The sequence below is a fragment of the Hypanus sabinus genome, chromosome 8 (genome assembly GCF_030144855.1).
Source record: "Hypanus sabinus isolate sHypSab1 chromosome 8, sHypSab1.hap1, whole genome shotgun sequence".
Classification (NCBI taxonomy): Eukaryota; Metazoa; Chordata; class Chondrichthyes; order Myliobatiformes; family Dasyatidae; genus Hypanus; species Hypanus sabinus.
Genome location: NC_082713.1, coordinates 132677150 through 132695507, shown reverse-complemented (window position 1 = coordinate 132695507; position 18358 = coordinate 132677150). Strand labels below are relative to the sequence as shown.

At 37.6% G+C, this 18358-nt stretch overlaps 1 protein-coding gene across 6 annotated transcripts in view; it reads right to left on the bottom strand.

Annotated features, from left to right (window-relative positions):
* The window catches only part of LOC132398438 (ataxin-7-like protein 1), a 267811-nt gene that overhangs the window by 164061 nt on the left and 85392 nt on the right, over window positions 1-18358 (bottom strand). Inside the window, exon 1 of one of the 6 annotated variants that reach the window (XM_059977884.1) lies at window positions 1072-1179. The exons of 4 other annotated variants lie outside the window; for them this stretch is intronic. The gene's annotated coding sequence lies outside the window, so the exon portion shown is untranslated. Of the gene's footprint in view, window positions 1-1071; window positions 1180-18358 lie in introns of those variants that run through there. One more of the 6 variants, XM_059977878.1, reaches the window with a different exon arrangement.

Genomic DNA, 18358 nt, shown 5'->3' with positions numbered 1-18358 from the left:
CTCCAGAGTGTTACCTCACATGCCTCTAGGTTAAACTCAATTTTTCATTGTCAGCCTAACTGTTCAGACCATCTATAACTTCATCATTCTTCCTCGATTTTACCCAGGCCAGCTTTGTATATTCAGCAAAATTGTTTAGAATATCCCTTACAACAATTAACATAAATTCCGAAACTAACATATATTACAATCATTCAAAAACTCTTAAAATTAGAAAATTAATATTATGCCAGAGAGAATCTGGGAGACAAGTCTTTTAAGAAATATTATGAATAAAGATATGCCAATTCATCTCCTCAAAATTTCTGTCACTCAGTTATAGTTCATAACAGATTTATACCTCAATTCCATTGTTTTGTCTCTGATCCATATTCCTTGATAATTCAGCTTAACAAAAGTCTATCAGTCACATCCTTGAAAGCTCTCGTTGTTCCAGCTCGTAGAAAACAAATTTCTAAACTTCTGCTACCTTTCATCTGCTTAAGGACTTTACTGGAACAAGCAATTTGTGATTGAAGTCAAAAGTAACTTACAGGAAAAAGGCTATACAATTCATGTTTAAACATATCCATAAAGAAAACATTGCACATCATTGGAGGAAATTGCTCTTATCACATATAGATTTCAACATCTCAGCTGGATGACAACATAAAAATAGATGATTCTGAGTACAAAACAAACACCATCAAACTGAGGTTAAGATTCAGAGCTCATCCCTTTATGTTTGGGTACACATGAAATGTTATTCAGTGCAAAGATAATAAGGACTTCCCTCATACCACTGAATAATACCATGGGGAGATGGAATTCCCTTTAAGAATGGAAATCAAACAGAATAGCTCCTATTAGGCCTACAATTGTCTTATAAAAAAATAGTTATATTGTGGAAAATCAATTGACTTAAAAATGGCTAACAAAAACCTTCCTGAATATTCCAAGTTTCAAGTGGGCCTCCCAGACTGCTGCTGGTTAATGTGTGGTATATCCACATGGAAATAAGTATTTGTTTCAAAATAACAGAAATAGTATCAACTACCAGCTGCAAAGCAGCAGCCTGAGTGAAAGTCATACCTGACGAACACTTCCAACCTTTCCAGACGACACTAATGGAAATGTGGATTATAGGAAACACTTCGTGGGCCCAGTTAAACAGAAATGCATTTCTGACTTCCAGGTCTGCAGATGGTGCTGTACATTAGGTCAAGCATTTTTTTTGCACATTTAGTACTATCTTGTCGTGTGACATTCTGTAAGCACAGCACCATCTACAGGGCTGGAGCAAGAAAGCAGAAATAGCAGTCAATACTACAACTTCAACTTTTTTTTAAAGGGTCAATCTTGCTCAAGCAATGTGATAGGGAAAATTCATTCATCACTAAAAGGTTTTTACAATACAGGCCAACTTCACTAAAACTTGCTTTCTTAGCTGGTCATTTTTAAGTTTGTACTAAGAGATAAAATAACTGAATATTGTGCTCAACAGTTTTCCAATCATATAAGGTACTACAAAACTGTTCCATTACTGATTTTCTCCAGTGAACTCAAGTTCTGCCATTTAGTCATCACATGAACAGCATGAAATACTCTTGAACTATATTAGTGTCTCTTTTCACCAAGATTTGAAACAATTCTGTTAAAAATCATGATAAATTGATTCATTAGATACTTTTATGGTCACAGTAATGTTTATACAACCGGTGGAGTTCACTGCTTTCAGGTTAAGCATTCTCAACAAGGGTGATGAATGGTTCAAACAATTACATAAGGATTATACAAGTACAAGAATTAAAGCAGAAATTCCACTTTCCTCTCTCATACAGCCAATGGCAGCACCTCAATCACTTTAATAGTTAAGCTTTGTAAACAACACCTACTCTTTAACCAATTGAAGAGGTGCTTAATGTCATGACATGTTTTTACAGAGTGATTGGATAAAATAATGGTTACAATTTAACAAATAACCTTCCAGAGAGTACACATTTGTTTAGTTCTAGGCACCACATTGGCAAGGGCATGATCACTTCAATATCAGTATAACAGAGACGTTAACCAGAAAGATTCCAAGGATAAGGACTGAAAAAGCAGTGGTTGTTTTCTCCAGGGTGAAAACAAGGAGGAAACGAAAAAACACTTAAAATCATGAATGATTTGAATAAAGCAAGTGGGAAAACAGTTTCCAGTGATAATCAAAAGGCACATATTCAAGGCAGCTGGCTAAAGTTCCAGGAGCAAGTCTTGGAAAAAGCTTATTTATGCAATTTAGGGGGCTAGAAACAGATTAAGGGGATGATAGAAAAAGACTCAAAACTGGTCTTCTGAAGCAAACTAGATAAACATTTGAATGAGAACCATGCCATCACTGGATGGTCAAATTAAAATTAAATCCTACAATTCCTCTTATTGTTTAAGGCTGTAGAAAGCATTACTATACAGTGATTATTTTGACACTAAAGTTTAAAATCTCACTGCAGATGTATTTTTCATATTGTATACAGTTGACTTTGTACAGGGGACTTCCTACACCAGAAGAACATGCCCGAGAAAAAAGAATCTCACTAAAATTTCAGGAGTCAAATTTCCCAATAAGTACACTCTGTCCTACTCTGACTGTTCAACGACATTGTTCAGTTTTTGGAGCTCAAAGTTCCCAAAGATACAGAGTTCCCAAAGTTCCAGTGTGTCTGTTCCAACAAGCCATAACATTGGCAAGTTCAAGGGGTTTCAATGCAAACCAAGGTTGGAGGAACAACACCTTATATACCGGCTGGGTAGCCTCCAACCTGCTGGCATGAACGTTGACTTCTCTAACTTCCGTTAATGCCCCTCCTCCCCTTCTCACCCCATCCCTGACATATTTAGTTGTTTGTGTTTTTCTTTCTCTCTCTGTCCATCACCCTGCCTGTTCTCCATCTCCCTCTGGCGCTCCCCCCCCCCCTCCACCTTTCTTTCTCCCGAGGCCTCCTGTCCCATGATCCTTTCCCTTCTCCAGCTCTGTATCACTTTCGCCAATCACCTTTCCAGCTCTTAGCTTCATCCCACCCCCTCCGGTCTTCTCCTATCATTTCACATTTCCCCCTCCCCCCACTACTTTCAAATCTCTTAGTATCTCTCCTTTCAGTCTGTCTTGACGAAGGGTCTCGGCCCGAAACGTCAACAGTGCTTCTTCCTATAGATGCTGCCTGGCCAGCTGTGTTCCACCAGCATTTTGTGTGTGTTGTTCAAGGAACCATTTACTGTTCATGGCTGATTTTATCCCGAATGGTTTACCACTGAAGCTGACAGTTAGCAGGACTCAGGGTGGCAGACTCACAGTACTACCAGTCCTCTTAGATTCTTGCACAAGTTACAAGCAAATGGTGTGCAGGTGTACTTGGTCTACAATCGGCATCCTTATTGAAGACCTGTTGCAATTTTAATACACTGGAAAAAATACAGGGAAAATCTGAATAAATTAGATGAGCGGCAATTTTTGTTTTGTTTACAAAGAGCTCCATCTGCAGGAGGTTAGCAATATATTGTAATGTTTGATCACATCAACAATAACTGAAGTAACTAAGGAAGTTAGCAAAAAAATAAAAACTAGAAGTTATTGCATCAAGTCATTTTTCTCATGTTTCACTTCTCCCTTTATGTTTCTTTATCCAACCAGAGAACTATGATAAATGTCAATAATTGAAAATAAAAACAGCTGGCGATCCAAACCATAACCAGAAAACAAAGGGCATGCACACTAGGTATTTATTTTCAATCTCACCTGGTCCCTCAACACAACCCCTTTGGTCAAGAAGCACAGCAGCATCTCCACTTGCTGAGGAGACTGAGGCGAGCAAGGCTCCCCCCACTCTAACTCTAATCAATGTTTACAGGAGCACCGAATGTGTCCTGACCAACTGCGTCACTGTCCGGTATGGGAATTGCAAGGCATCTATCTGACTGCAAGTCCCTACAAAGGATTACAAAGACTGCTGAGAAGATCATTGGGGTCTTTCTTCCATCCATCACAGATATTTATCTGGAGCGCTGTATTCTCAGGGTGCTTAGCATTGTCAATTAACCTTCCCAACCATCCAACAACCTCTTTGATGCCCTATCATCAGGCAGATGGTACTGTAACATTAAGTCAAGAACTGTTAGGATGGGAAACAACTTCTTCCCCCAGGCTTTAAGAATATTGAAATCCCTGCCACCACGTAGGTCTCATCATGTACGAAGCTCCAGTTGCATTGTACTGTTTACTTTTTAAACTTGTGTCATAAATGCACCTTATTATTTGTTAATTTATTTGTGGTAATATTATTTTATTTGTTGTGTGTTTGAGTTATATATACCATGTTGTGTACCTTGGTGTGGAGGAATGTTGTTTCATTTGGTGAAATATGTGTGTACAATTGAAGAACAATAAACTGAACTTCAACTTGCACTTGCAGAACAAGTGCAGTACAGTTAACATTCCAGGTCAACGTTAACTCAATTTCTCTCTCTGCAAAAGTTGCCTGACCTGTTGAGTTATTTTCTGTTTTTATTTTAGTTAAATGAATAACCCATGTGACTTCATTAAGAGTTGTTCTTCCAAACATGCCTCAAACATGATTGACCGTGAAGAACTTTTAACTAATCATGAACTGGCTCAGGGTAGTTGGTGAAAAAATTAGAATATACTCCAAATTAGATGAGCCAGTCTTTGAAATCAGGAAGGAAGACATGGTTTTCATTGGTAATAATGATAACATAGATGATTGTTCAACTGTTATTTAAGGGTTTAAAATATTAAATCTGAGCTGGTTGGAATACACAGGTAGCTTAATGTAGACATACAATAAGAAATGTTTGCTTATGGGAAGTTTTCAGAGTATTAACGTATAACTTGAAGTCTGACGTAAAAATATAAATGAAGGTTTCTTATTGCTGTATTGCATTTATGGACATAAAATTTGCTGAAAATTAACAAAAGATCTATGATAAAGAAATGATCCCTATGAGATTTGGTATTATTATTAAACCCAAATAAGACATTTTCAAAACAAAAAGTAAAATCCACATTAATATATTGATCTACAAATTGACAAACATCAACCCAAAATGTTTTAACATATTCACAATCCCAAACCAGATGAAATAAATCCTCTGGATATAAACCACAAAAAGAACAGTTAGTTTCAATATCAGAATTAAACCTTGTCAAATAAACAGTGGTTGGATAATATCTATGTATTACAGAAAGCTGTAAAAACTGTACAAATCTGTCAACGTTTCAGGTTATCTCTGTAAATGTTTGTTTTGTGACTCCTTTTAGATATAGTTCCTTCTGTCCAACAGTATTTAGAATGGATTTGCTTGTTTATTTGCATATTTGAAGTTAATAGTTATATATTTGTTGCTGCTTATGTGTCATTCCCTGGCTTCGTTAGCATATGTTTAGTGTTTCTGTTTTTGTTTGTGTTCAATAAAAAAAATAAAAAAAGTAAAAAAAAATAAGAAATGGTAACATTTACAGAGTAAGGAAAGAGAAGAGGCATAACAATGGGGAAGAAAGATTGCTCTTTAAATGAGGAGCTGCATACTTGATAGGATAAATGGCTTTCTCCTGCAGACTGAAATACAGAGGCCCAATTCCTTTTTGAGCTGAATGCACTGTAATAATTCAGAAACATCTAAAAGCAATTCAGCACCTATATTTTCTTAATACATTTAATACTTCTTTTTAAAAGGATGAATATTTTCAATTCCTTAGTCCACTTCACAAAAAAAATTGGTTATGGAAAGTTATTACTCCTCCTCCTGAATGATGAAACTTCCACTAAGAGGTAAGTGTAATTACAATTAAATAAATTCTGGAAGGAAAGTACAATGTGGAAAGTTAACAGAAAATAGATTTTTTTAAATTTCCATGTTATTTTATATGTTATATGTTAAAGTTGAAATATCCGTTAAAATTTAGGAAATGATTCCACCCTAAATGTGTGTCCCAAACAGGAAGAACCCCACTGTACCAAATTCAAAGTGCAATGGTTCTTAATAATTTAAGGGAACCTGGCTCTACCTTACAGCCACTATCAATAGAAATCCAAACAATAGAAGCGTACTATAAGAAAGTATCCATTTGTTACTCCAAAACAGGATCATACTGTGCTATTCTTTACTCTGCCAAAAATCTCATTATATTTCTTAAGTAACTAACAACATGAAAGATTTGAATGAACAAACAAAATACAAAGCCTACTGTGTATACCAGGGTAATAAAATCTTCATCTGAACTACTGTGCAAAAGTCTTCGGCATATAAAGAATTCTATAAAGCAAAGATGCTTTCAAAAATAAGGAAATTGAAAGTTTCCAAATATCAAGAAATTACCATAAGGAACAGTAAATAGTAAAATAAACCCTAAATCAAAATCAATATTTGCCTTTAAAATTGCATCAGTTCTCTTAGATATATTGTCTGCGGTGTTTTTATGAAAATTGGCTGGTAGATTGTTCTAATTATCTTGGAAAACTTGTCACAGTTCTTCTGAAGACTTTGGCTTGCTTCTGTTACACGACTTTCTTGGAAGAACGACAGTGAATTCAAGAACATTATCCATATACAATTCAGATCCCATTTATTTTGCAGACTGAAATTAACCCCATTTGACTGTTCACTAGCAGCAAACTAATTCCAAATCATATGTTTAATGAATTTAAAATATTGAGCCTACTACTATAACAACGAAATTACATCCCATCAGGAATTGAGTACCATCTATTTTGTAGCATTTGCCATGCAACTTGTATTAAGTATGAGACAAAATGATTGAAACTAATTTGATGCTAATGGTTCATGAAATACTTTTATCAAGGTTAAGTATTATAAAATAGAACTAGCTTTTAAAGCTGGCTGACAGGAAGGATCTGATTGCACTAGAAGAGATGCTGAAAAGATTTACAAAGGTGCAGTTAAGTCTCTCCTAGTTTTATAAAAGTACATTCAGAGCAAGGACAGTAAATGGGGAAATAACGTGCTGAAAATTACACAAATGTGCCTCAGAAAAATAGCTTGAGTTAGAACAGACTTTGAACTAACCCAATAAAGACCAGTGCTAACTTGAAAAATACTTTTGATTTTTATTCCTTATTAGAAAAATGTTTTATTGGAAATAAAGACCAAGAATTCCCATTTCACTATGAATCACATATTGTCACTGGTCTCCTAACTCTGAGGTCCGTGCTTACCTTAAGCGGACTTTCAACAGCACCTGCTTCTTCAAAGTCAACTCGGACCGACATAGTCCCAATCACAAATGACATCATGTAGTGGGGCTGGAATTCCCTTCATACACAGAAATGCCTTGATATCTGCTAGAGCCATAGCTGACAAACTATATAACATTTGTGAATATCTCAGGAAATCACAAATTAAAAAATGAAAAATAGTAAAATGCTCTAGAAACTCTAAATATGTAAATTACTCCAAAATTTGCCATTGTCCCTTGATGCCATTCCTCTGCATGAACAGAACTGCTGAACCCGTGAGAAAAAATTTCTATCTTGATGTGGATTCATCAGACAGATGCCTTGGTACAGCTACTGGGTAATTGCAGAAAGATGGTACTCTGTCAATCGACTCCACTTTCAATTCAAAATTGTAGTTGAAAAATCATTGATGAATGCCTCAGATCTTTAGGGAGTTTTGCACAATGAGCATTCTTCCCATGAATTCCCTTTTTGTTTCTGCATGAAACTGCTAACATTTTTCTCAATGATCCATACCTATAATTCTGTGTAAATGTCCTGTACCTTTAAAACCACAACAACGCAAGGTTGAAAACTGATCTCTGCATTCAGCTTCTCCCACAGGAAGAAGAAAAGCCAATGTGCAAATAAATGCTGGTACAATTTAGAAATTGATTCTCTGAATAAACAATGGTTTTCGAATTTGGAGAACAAGCTTTTCACCAAACCTGTTAAATGGGGATGATCCAGGAAATGATTTATGCTCTAGATTGACAAATATCTTTAAGAACCACAAGGATAGCTTAATATTTCAACCAGAATACATTATTTGGAAGATTGGAAGTTTTAGAACTTCTCTTTTACTCAAGCCCCATGATTCTCTAAATTCAACCTGTCTGAATCTGTTCAAGGAAGACCAAGTTAGGAAATACTATTCTTATATTCCTCTTCAAAAGCTAAAATGGACTAAGACACTTTTGCCTGATTTAAAACTTTAGGATCATGACTAGTTGCATTTGTTTTGGAAGAGTGTCAAACTGGAGTAAGTGTGGAAATTGATCCAGTTTGCCTCTCCTCAATAATTGTGTTATACAGTCAGTAGGAATGGCCAGTCTCCATAAAATACAGGGTTGTTTTATTTGGGTTTTGTTATTTGATCTTTCACCAGGAATACTCAGTATGGTAGTCTGAAGATTCGATAATATTGTGAACTTGGCAGGGTGTTAGGAAACTTGCTTCAGCAAAATATGTTTGTTGCTGGGCCATAATGCCAAACCAAATATATTCGCTACAGTTTTTAAAAATCTTACATATATGAGTGGGATCAAAATGTGGTGCATTTGAGTTTTCTGCTGTAATAATCTCCTCACAAAATATTCTCCCCCCCAACTCCCCATACACAACAGATTAATACACTTTAATGCACAGTGCTGAAGTACTGATCTTTGTATTCTAGAGGAAAACCCTTACTTTCTGGCATTAATTTTAAGAGAAGCAAAGATTGTTGTCAAAGATTTAAAGAACTGCATATGTTCATGATGATGACTTTTCAAGACAAAAATGTGCAGGCATTTTGACAAAATTATAAAGAACAGTTGCTTAGAAATTCTGAAGCACCTTAAAAGGTTCGTTGGATTAATGTTAAAGCTAAACAGCGATTATTCCGGATATAGTCCCACTGCATCAACATTTATTTAAGAATGAGGCCCAAGGTTTTAATGGTCACTAACACTACACATCTATGTGTATGAAAATGAGGTGACCAGTTTTCTCTCCTAGGACTGTTTAAGCCTGATTTGAGAACTGTGCAGTGAAGAGTTTAGTACTCCTCAATGGCATGGGCTCTGGGTACTCCCTCATAGCTTTTCAGATTTTATGCATGGTGTAGGAGAGGGGCTAAGTCAGACATCCATTCTGGTTCTATATTGACAGAATAAAATCAGTTTCTCTTACATTCCAATGATGGGATTTCTGAATATTGGATGAGATCTTATCTTTAGAAGTTTTGATTTGCTGCGAGGGTTAGCCCAATCTGGTTGCACTTTCTTTTTCTCATGAATTTGTCACAGCATCTTTAACCTGTAGCTATCTTCAGTCATGCAACTTTTCTTCCCATCTCCATCTACAACTAAAAATTAAAATTTTCAAAACAGTGGAAAGCATCACAGCATTTTTAATGCGTTTATGATTGTTTTCCCTTAATCTGTAATTTGGGGATTTTCTGAAACAGTCCTGGGAATTTATAATCCTATTGCTGTTTATTTATGCTGTGTTCAGGACTCATTTCAAGTTTGGAATGTAATAGAGAAAATATAAAGAACACACAAAAAAATTCCGACAGGAAAAAATGATTCAATGAATTCCATATTGTTGCTGTGTAATTCACCTTTAGAACCAATTCTATTTCAAATGATTAATGTCATTTAAGTACATCGATGATAAATACCTACCAATGGTTTGTTGGTGTCCTAGAGCAAAGCCACAATCTATCATGTTTCATGAATTAAGTCTAATATGTCCTTGGAGTTGATACAACACTTTGATATGATGCCAATCAAACGCAACCATTAAGCAAACTTAGCAGAGAATGCTTGCCAAACAATACAATCATTTATCTGAACTCCGACTCCAATGAAAACCTTCCAAACTCTATGTGGCACATGCTTTTGTAGAGTAGCAGTGTTAAGTAAGCCCATGTATTAAATGACTACAACAGATCTGAACCTGCCATGGTGAGAATCTTTGGAAATTCTTTTACCAATGGTTTTGTTTTCTTCCTTCACAAACTCTCAAAAATCTCTCCAAAACCACAACTAACCTTGGCAAAGAAGAACACCCGCAATCAGTGGTAAATGACCACTTCACTTTGTTAAGTAGAAATGAGCATCCGCTAAAGATAATGCTGGCAGCAGTTTGAAATGTCTTAAAATAAACCAAGAAACCAAGCCATCAGCCTTATGAACACTTGAATTTTAGTCTATTATAAATCAAGTCCACCTGTACATTCAACGAGGTGGACCTCATTGTATATAGCTTATGATTATTTGCACTATTGTTTTTGCTTGCTTTTAATTCTGTACAGAGAGAGCTCAGAGAAACCGGCATCAAATTCCCTGTATGTGTCCTCATACTTGGCGATAATAAAGGATTCTGATTCTGAACAAAATAGTAGTTACATTTTATTTGGAAGGAAATGAATGCAGAATGATTCTACATAATGTCTGAATACTACATAAATCTCTGAAAGAGAAACATATATGTAGTACTCAGTTTAGCCTATTGCTAACAACAAAATAAATTAGAACCAAATAAATATTGCATTACTAACTTAGATTTTAAAATGATTTCTGAACTCTTGAAATCTGTTAATTATTTGTTAAAGCTGTACTAATCTAGCACAATAGAATTTTCTTTGAAACTTCTTTGCATCCCCATCACAATCACACTCACTTTGGTGTTGTTAGCAAATTTTGAAGTATTATGTTCAGTTCCTTTACCAAGTCATTGATATAAGTTGTGGAAAGCTGGGACCCAAGCACAGACCCATGGTATCCTATTAGATAGGACTGCCTGCTGCCCCAACATAGATCCTCTAATTCTCATTCTTGCTTTCCTGTTTGTCAACCAATTTTCAATTAATTGCCAGTATGTTAATCCAAACACTATTTACTCTGATTTTACACAATAAACTCTTATCAAAGGCCTTCTGAAATAGTTAACACAACAATAGCTTAGCAAAGATTTTGTCAAAGCCTTTCTGAAAATCTGAATAAAACACATGCATTGGTTCTCCCTCATCTATTCCACCACTCACATCGTCAAAAAACTACTGAGGAGTGTCGATATTCTCCTTAGTAGCAAGCCAAGCTGACATTGTCTAAACCCACTGGTTCCTTCCAAGTGTCATGTTATCACTTCCTTCAAAATAGTCTTTAGATTTTTTCCTTCTTCTGAGGATAGTACTTCAGATGTGCCATTTCAGTATGCAATTTCTGATTTTCTTATTCTCGCTCTCTCCATTTTTAAATTACGAGGTTAATTTGAGATGGCTGCTATATTACACTACATAACAACATTCTACCTCAGACAGATGTGCAATACAATATTGAACTTAATCCTGGTAAGTGTGAGGTGATGCATTTTGGCTGGTCTATGTATACTGTGAACAATAGCACCCAAGAGAGTATTGAGGAACCTGGATGGTGACAGTACAGATAGTTAGTGTTGTGAAGGAAGCATACCTTTCTCTGACAAATCATAGAATACAAGACAAGGGAGATCTTGATACAACTTTACACAACACTGGTTTGGCCAAAGCTGGAATATTATACACAGCTCTCATCATGGCACCAGATGAAGGATGTGACTGCACTGTAGGGTGGAGGGATTCACCAGAGCGTTTCTTGGGATGAAATGTTTCAGTTACGAGGAGAGACTGTATAAGCTAGGTTTGCTTTCCTCGGAGCAGAGGAGAGATGTAATAGATGCATTCAAAATTATGAAAGGTATATAGATATATTGTATCATTTTTTCTCCATGCCAGAGGGCTCTGAGACCAAAGGGCATGGGTTTAAAGTAAGAAGCAAGAGGTTCGGAGGGAATCAAAAGGAGAATATTTTCACCAGAGGAGGCTGCAATCTGGAATGTACGTCCTGGTAACCTGGTGGAGGCAACTACCTTCACAACACTTAAATATCTGGATAAGCAATGTATCACCAAACCATAGTAGGCTAGATCTGGAAAATGGGATGAGACAGATAGCTACTTAATGGTTGGTGTGAAGATAGTGGGCCATAGAACCTCTTTCAGTGCAAACACGTGGAAATCTGCAGATGCTGGAAATTCAAGCAACAGACACAAAATGCTGGTGGAACACAGCAGGCCAGGCAGCATCTATAGAAAGAAGTATAGTCAATGTTTCGGGCAAGGCCCTTCGTCAGGATGAAATGGATACCTGTTCACATGTTAAACATTCTCTTTATGCAGATGAAATATAGCAACAAAGTGGAAATTTACTGACCACTGTACAGGTCCTTCCAGGGTTACAGCAAGGTTTTGTTCGTCTCAACAGTCTATAACAGAAGTGCATCCATGAACCGAGTGCTCAGGCAGCAGAAGATGCTTGCAACCACACAGCAGCTGGAAAATGCATCCCTCTGATCTCCAAAACGCACATTCCTACATTTAGATTATACATAAGTCAGGTGTCCATAGCCTGGGGAAGACCTGTACTATTGCAGCTTTCTCCATAGGGCTATCCTTTGACTAAGGGATATTATTTGCTACTTCTATAAGAAAGCTGGTTGACATGACTAGAAACCTAATAGATATTTTTAAAAATATTTCATTTTATCTTCTAGCATAGGAAGCAACACTCAAGTTCACTCTTGAAGATCCCCCATCAGTGTCATCGCTCAGTTATTTCCTTGCAATTTGTTTTCTGTCCCATGCCCATCAATTTCCGCTCCCAACCTAATTTTCCTGACACATATCTACTCTAGGCAAAAGTTACGGTAGCCAATAAGTGAACCAAGCAGCACATCTTTGGTTCGTGTTCAGAAAATGATGCACTAGGGACAGGGAAACATGCAGTTGCAGAGTACGTGCAAGCTCCACACAGACAGCACCCATGTTCAGGATTGCACCTAGGTCACTGGAGCTGTGCAGTAGCAGCATTATCTGTGGTCCATTTATGCTGTTTAAGCATACAGTTGGCCTTCCTTATCTGCAGGGGATTGGTTCTGAGACCCCCCCCCCCCCCGCAGGATCCAAAAAATGCAGATGCTCAAGTCCCTTATTTAACCTGAATCAGTGCGGTAATCTTTAGGACCCAGCGGAACCCCAGACTTTATTTAACATGTTCAGTGCGGTGGACATTAGGACCTGGTGCAGCTCTGAATCCGCGGTGTTTCTGTTCACGAAAATAATCACGATCACAATTGAAAATAAGGTGGAAGTGATAAAGCAATCGGAAAGAGATGAAACGCCATCATTCATTGGAAAAGAATTAGGCTACAGTCGGTCAACAATCGGAACAATTTTAATGGAGCATGCAAAAGGCCCTGCCCCGATGAAAGCTACAATTATTACTAAGCAAAGCAGTGGTTTAATTATTGAAATATGTATGTTTCTTAAGTGTTTTATATGCATAGAAAGGTAAAATATGTACTGTATACTAAAAAAAACATTTGACTAACTGACGCTAAATAATACCGGATGTACCTGTTCCGACTTCAAATCCAACTTAAAGATGGACTCAGGAACGGAACTCATTCATAACCTGGGGACTGCCTGTACTTTTAAGTCATTTCTAGATTACTTATAATACCTAATACAATGTAAATGCTATGTAAATAGTTATCATACTGTATTGTTTAGGGAGTAATGACAAGAAAAAGTAGTCTGTACATGCTCAAGCAACGAGTGCTAGAAGAGCACTTCCGGGTTTTCCCCATCCACGGTTGGTTGAATCCGCGCATGCGGATTCCGCGGATAAGGAGGGCCAACTGTACTCTTCTGCTGCTTCTAGTTCCTCATATCTATGACAATTTCCAGCATCCACAGATTTTCTCATTTGTGATTTGATATCTGTGACAATGACCAAATGGTAGTATTCTTGAAGGTGGATCTTTTGAACAGTGAGATGGCTGAAAGTTCTGTCAGTGAGGTACAACAGAGCAGATAATAGGAAGTACCATCAAAATCATTTCAATGTATCAGTGACAATGCATAAATCCAACTAGGATTGTTACCACTAATCTGATTCAAACCCTCTGAAGAAGGCTTTCATGTGGGAGGTTTAATAAAATTGTGCCAGGTTATCTCACATATAATCAAGATAATTTGTAAATGGATGTGAAAAATTATATTCTAAAAATAGATGCTGGGATACTGATTCCCTGGGCTAGAAAGTCACACCCTCCAAGTTACTTGAAATGGTCTAAGTAACATACAAACCTTGAAAATTATTATCCATTCAGAGATATTTGCAAAAAACATGTCTGGTAAAATGTGGAAATAAACATCAAATATTCACCACAAGGTTATTCAGGGATAAAAAAAAGAAATAATAACACAAGGGAACAAGCTGTATAGCAATTTACAGGATCTAGATCTGCCTTTATTTTAATTTTTTTTTAAAAAACACACTGTACAGTGACACCTAGAAATTTTGCAACAGTATTAATTTGCACACTCTAATGCAACAATCTGTTGAACTTGCTTTTACACATCCAGCTCTGAAGGGTCTCGTAAGCACACGCAACATGACTTAAGAAATATGCCAAAAAATGATTAAATTCCATCAACATTCTTATGTTCATTACTTATTTTGTAATGCAAATAATTCTGTCTATCTGCAATCTTACATTTAAAGACAGAAATACAAATCAATAAGTGCTATACACACACTATAAATTATAAATTATCCACTGAGTGAATAAAAACTGGAACTACCAAAGTCTTTTATAAAACAAATGCTTACCTCATGTGTAATAATTAACAATATGATTAATACAAATAATCAATACTTTTGAGCAATAATATCTATAATAGAAACTTCAAAAAAAATCAAAAGTATCAACACTATAATTTCCAACAGAAAACCTAAATATGTCACAAACAAATCCAGAAACAGCCTACCTGTATTTAAGTCAATATTTAATTGAAGCCAACCCATTTGATGTTGCTTGAGGAATACAGGTATTATATGTGAGAACATAACAAGCAGCAAGGGCTGGGCATTCATCTCTTATAGCTACTCTATCTTTCAGTAAGATCATGCACCACTTTCCCATTCTGACCAACAGAAAATCTTCTCAGTCTGTTTCAACCCAACCTGATTAATTTCTTCTCACAGAACATATGTCTCATAACCCCCTATGAATCAATCTGGTGAACCCGTATCACAGTCTTAGGCCAAGCTTTTCTTTCCTTTAGCAAGGAGGCCAAACTAGTACATAAAATTCCCCACACCATCTGACAGTTTCTATATACCATGCTGTAAAATATCCTTCCTCTTGTTCTCAATCTTCTGGAAATAACAAACGCCATTTTTCTTCTTAACTGCTTGTTGTACCTTCTCATTAACTTTCAGTGATTTACGTACAGAAAATACTCAACTTCTCTGAACTCAATACTTTTTGCCTTTCTATTATATAGACCATATAGACCATAAGACAAAGGAACAGAAGTCAGCCATTCAACCCATCGAGTCTGCTCCACCATTTCATCATGAGCTGATCCAATCTCCCCTTTAGTCCCATTCCCCCGCCTTCTCACCATAACCTTTGAAGCCCTGACCACTCAGATACCTATCAATCTCTGCCTTAAATACACCCACTGCCTTGGCCTCCACTGCCGCCCAGGGCAACAAATTCCATAGATCCACCACCCTTTGGCTAAAAAAATTTTTTTGCATCTCTGTTCTGAATGGGCACCCTTCAATCTTCAAGTCATGCCCTCTCGTACTAGACTCCCCCATCATGGGAAACAACTCTGCCACATCCACTGTCCACGCCTTTCAACATTCAAAATGTTTCCCCTCATTCTTCTAAACTCCAAGGAATACAGTCCAAGAGTGGTCAAACGTTCCTCATATGTTAACCCTTTCATTCCCAGAATCATTCTAGTGAATCTTCTCTGTACCCTCTCCAATGTCAGCACATCCTTTCTTAAATAAGGAGCCTAAAACTGCACACAGTATTCCAAGTGAGGTCTTACCAGTGCCTTATTGAGCCTCAACATCACATCCCTGCTCCTGTACTCTATTCTTCTAGAAATTAAAGCCAACATTGCATTTGCCTTCTTCACCACCAACTCAACCTGGAGGTTAACCTTAAGGGTATCCTGCACGAGGACTCCCAAGTCCCATTGCATCTCAGAACTTTGAATTCCTCCCTATTTAAATAATAGTTTGCCCGTTTATTTCCTCTACCAAAGTGCATGTCCGTACACTTTCCAACATCGTAATTTATTTGCCACTTCTTTGCCCATTCCCCCAATCTATCCAAGTCTCTCTGCAGACTCTCTGTTTCCTCAGCACTACCGGCCCCTCCACCTATCTTTGTGTCATCAGCAAACTTCGCCACAAAACCATCTATTCCATAATCCAAATCGTTGATATACAACGTAAAAAGAAGTGGCCCCAACATGGACCCCTGTGGAACACCACTGGTAACTGGCAGACAAACAGAATGGGATCCCTTTATTCCCACTCTCTGTTTCCTGCCAGTCAACCAACGCTCTATCCACATATGTAACTTTCCCGTAATTCCATGGGCTCTTATCTTGTTTAGCAGCCTCATGTGTGGCACCTTGTCAAAGGCCTTCTGAAAATCCAAATACACAACATCCACTGCATCTCCCTTGTCTAGCCTACTTGTAATTTCCTCAAAAAATTGCACTAGGTTTGTCAGGCAGTAGTTTCCTTCAAGGAAACCATGCTGAGTTCTGCCTATCTTGTCATAAGCCTCCAGGTACTCCATAACCTCATCCTTGACAATCAACTCCAACAACTTCCCAACCACTGATGTCAAGTTAACAGGTCTATAGTTTCCTTTTCACTTCCTTGCCCCCTTCTTAAATAGCGAAGTGACATTTGCAATCTTCCAGTCCTCCAGAACCAGGCCAGAATCTATTGACTTTTGAAAGATCATTGTTAATGCCTCTGCAATCTCCACTGCTACTTCCTTCAGAACACGAGGGTGCATTCCATCTGGTCCGGGAGATTTGTCTACCCTTAGACTATTCAGCTTCCTGAGTACTTTCTCTGTCATAATTGTGAATGCGCACACTTCTCTTCCCTGACACCCTTGAGAGTTAGGTATACTGCTGATGTCTTCCTTAGTGAAGACTGATGCAAAATACTCCTTCAGTTCCTCCGCCATCTCCTTATCTCCCGATCTCCCGTTACAATTTCTCCAGCATCATTTTCTATCTGTCCTATATCTACTCTCACCTGTCTTTTACTCTTTATGTACTTGAAAAAGCTTTTAGTATCCTCTTTGATATTATTTGCTAGCTTCCTTTCATAATTCATCTTTTCCCTCTTAATGACCTTTTTAGTTTCCTTTTGTAAGCTTTTAAAAACTTCCCGATCCTCTGTCTTCCCACTAATTTTTGCTTCCTTGTATGCCCTCTGTTTTGCTTTTACTTTGGCTTTGACTTCTCTTGTCAGCCACAGTTGCATCCTTTTTCCATTCGAAAATTTCTTCTTCTTTGGAATATATCTGTCTTGCACCTTCCTCACTTCTCACATAAACTCCAGCCACTGCTGCTCTGCCGTCCTACTCGCTAGTGTCCCTTTCCAGTCAACCTTGGCCAGTTCCTCTCTCATGCCACTGTAATTTCCTTTACTCCACTGAAATACAGACACATCGGATTTCGGCTTCTCTTTCTCAAATGTCACAGTGAACTCAATCATGTTGTGATCACTGCCTCCTAAGGGTTCCTTCACTTCCATCTCTCTAATCACCTCTGGTTCATTACACTTCATTACACAATCCATTCCAGCCGATTTCCTAGTGGGCTCAACAACAAGCTGTTCTAAAAAGCCATCTTGTCGACATTCTACAAATTTTCTCTCTTGAGATGCAGTGCCGACCTGATTTTCCCAATCCACTCGCATGTTAAAATCCCCTACAATTATCATAACACTGCCCTTCTGGCAAGCCTTTTCTATTTCCTGTTGTAATTTGTAGTCCACATCACTGCAGCTGTTTGGAGGCCTGCAGAAAACTGCCATAAGGGTCCTTTTACCAGTGCGATTTCTTAGCTCAACCCATAAAGATTCTATACCTTCCGATCCTATGTCCACTCTTTCTAGTGATTTAATATCATTTCTTACCATTAAAGCCACGCCAACCCCTCTACCTACCTGCCTATCCTTCCAATACACCGTGTATCCTTGGACGTTCAGCTCCCAGAGACATGCATCTTTTAGCCACGTCTCACAATATCATACCTGCCAATCTGTAACTGTACGACAAGATCATCCACCTTATTCCTTATGCTGCGTGCATTTAAGTATAACACAAGTCCAGTATTTGGTACTTTTTGCATTGATTGCACTGCAACTCATCCCAATGGCTGCAAATTTGCTCCATCACCTGCCTGTCCTTCCTGACATTCTTGCCGCTCACTACCATAGA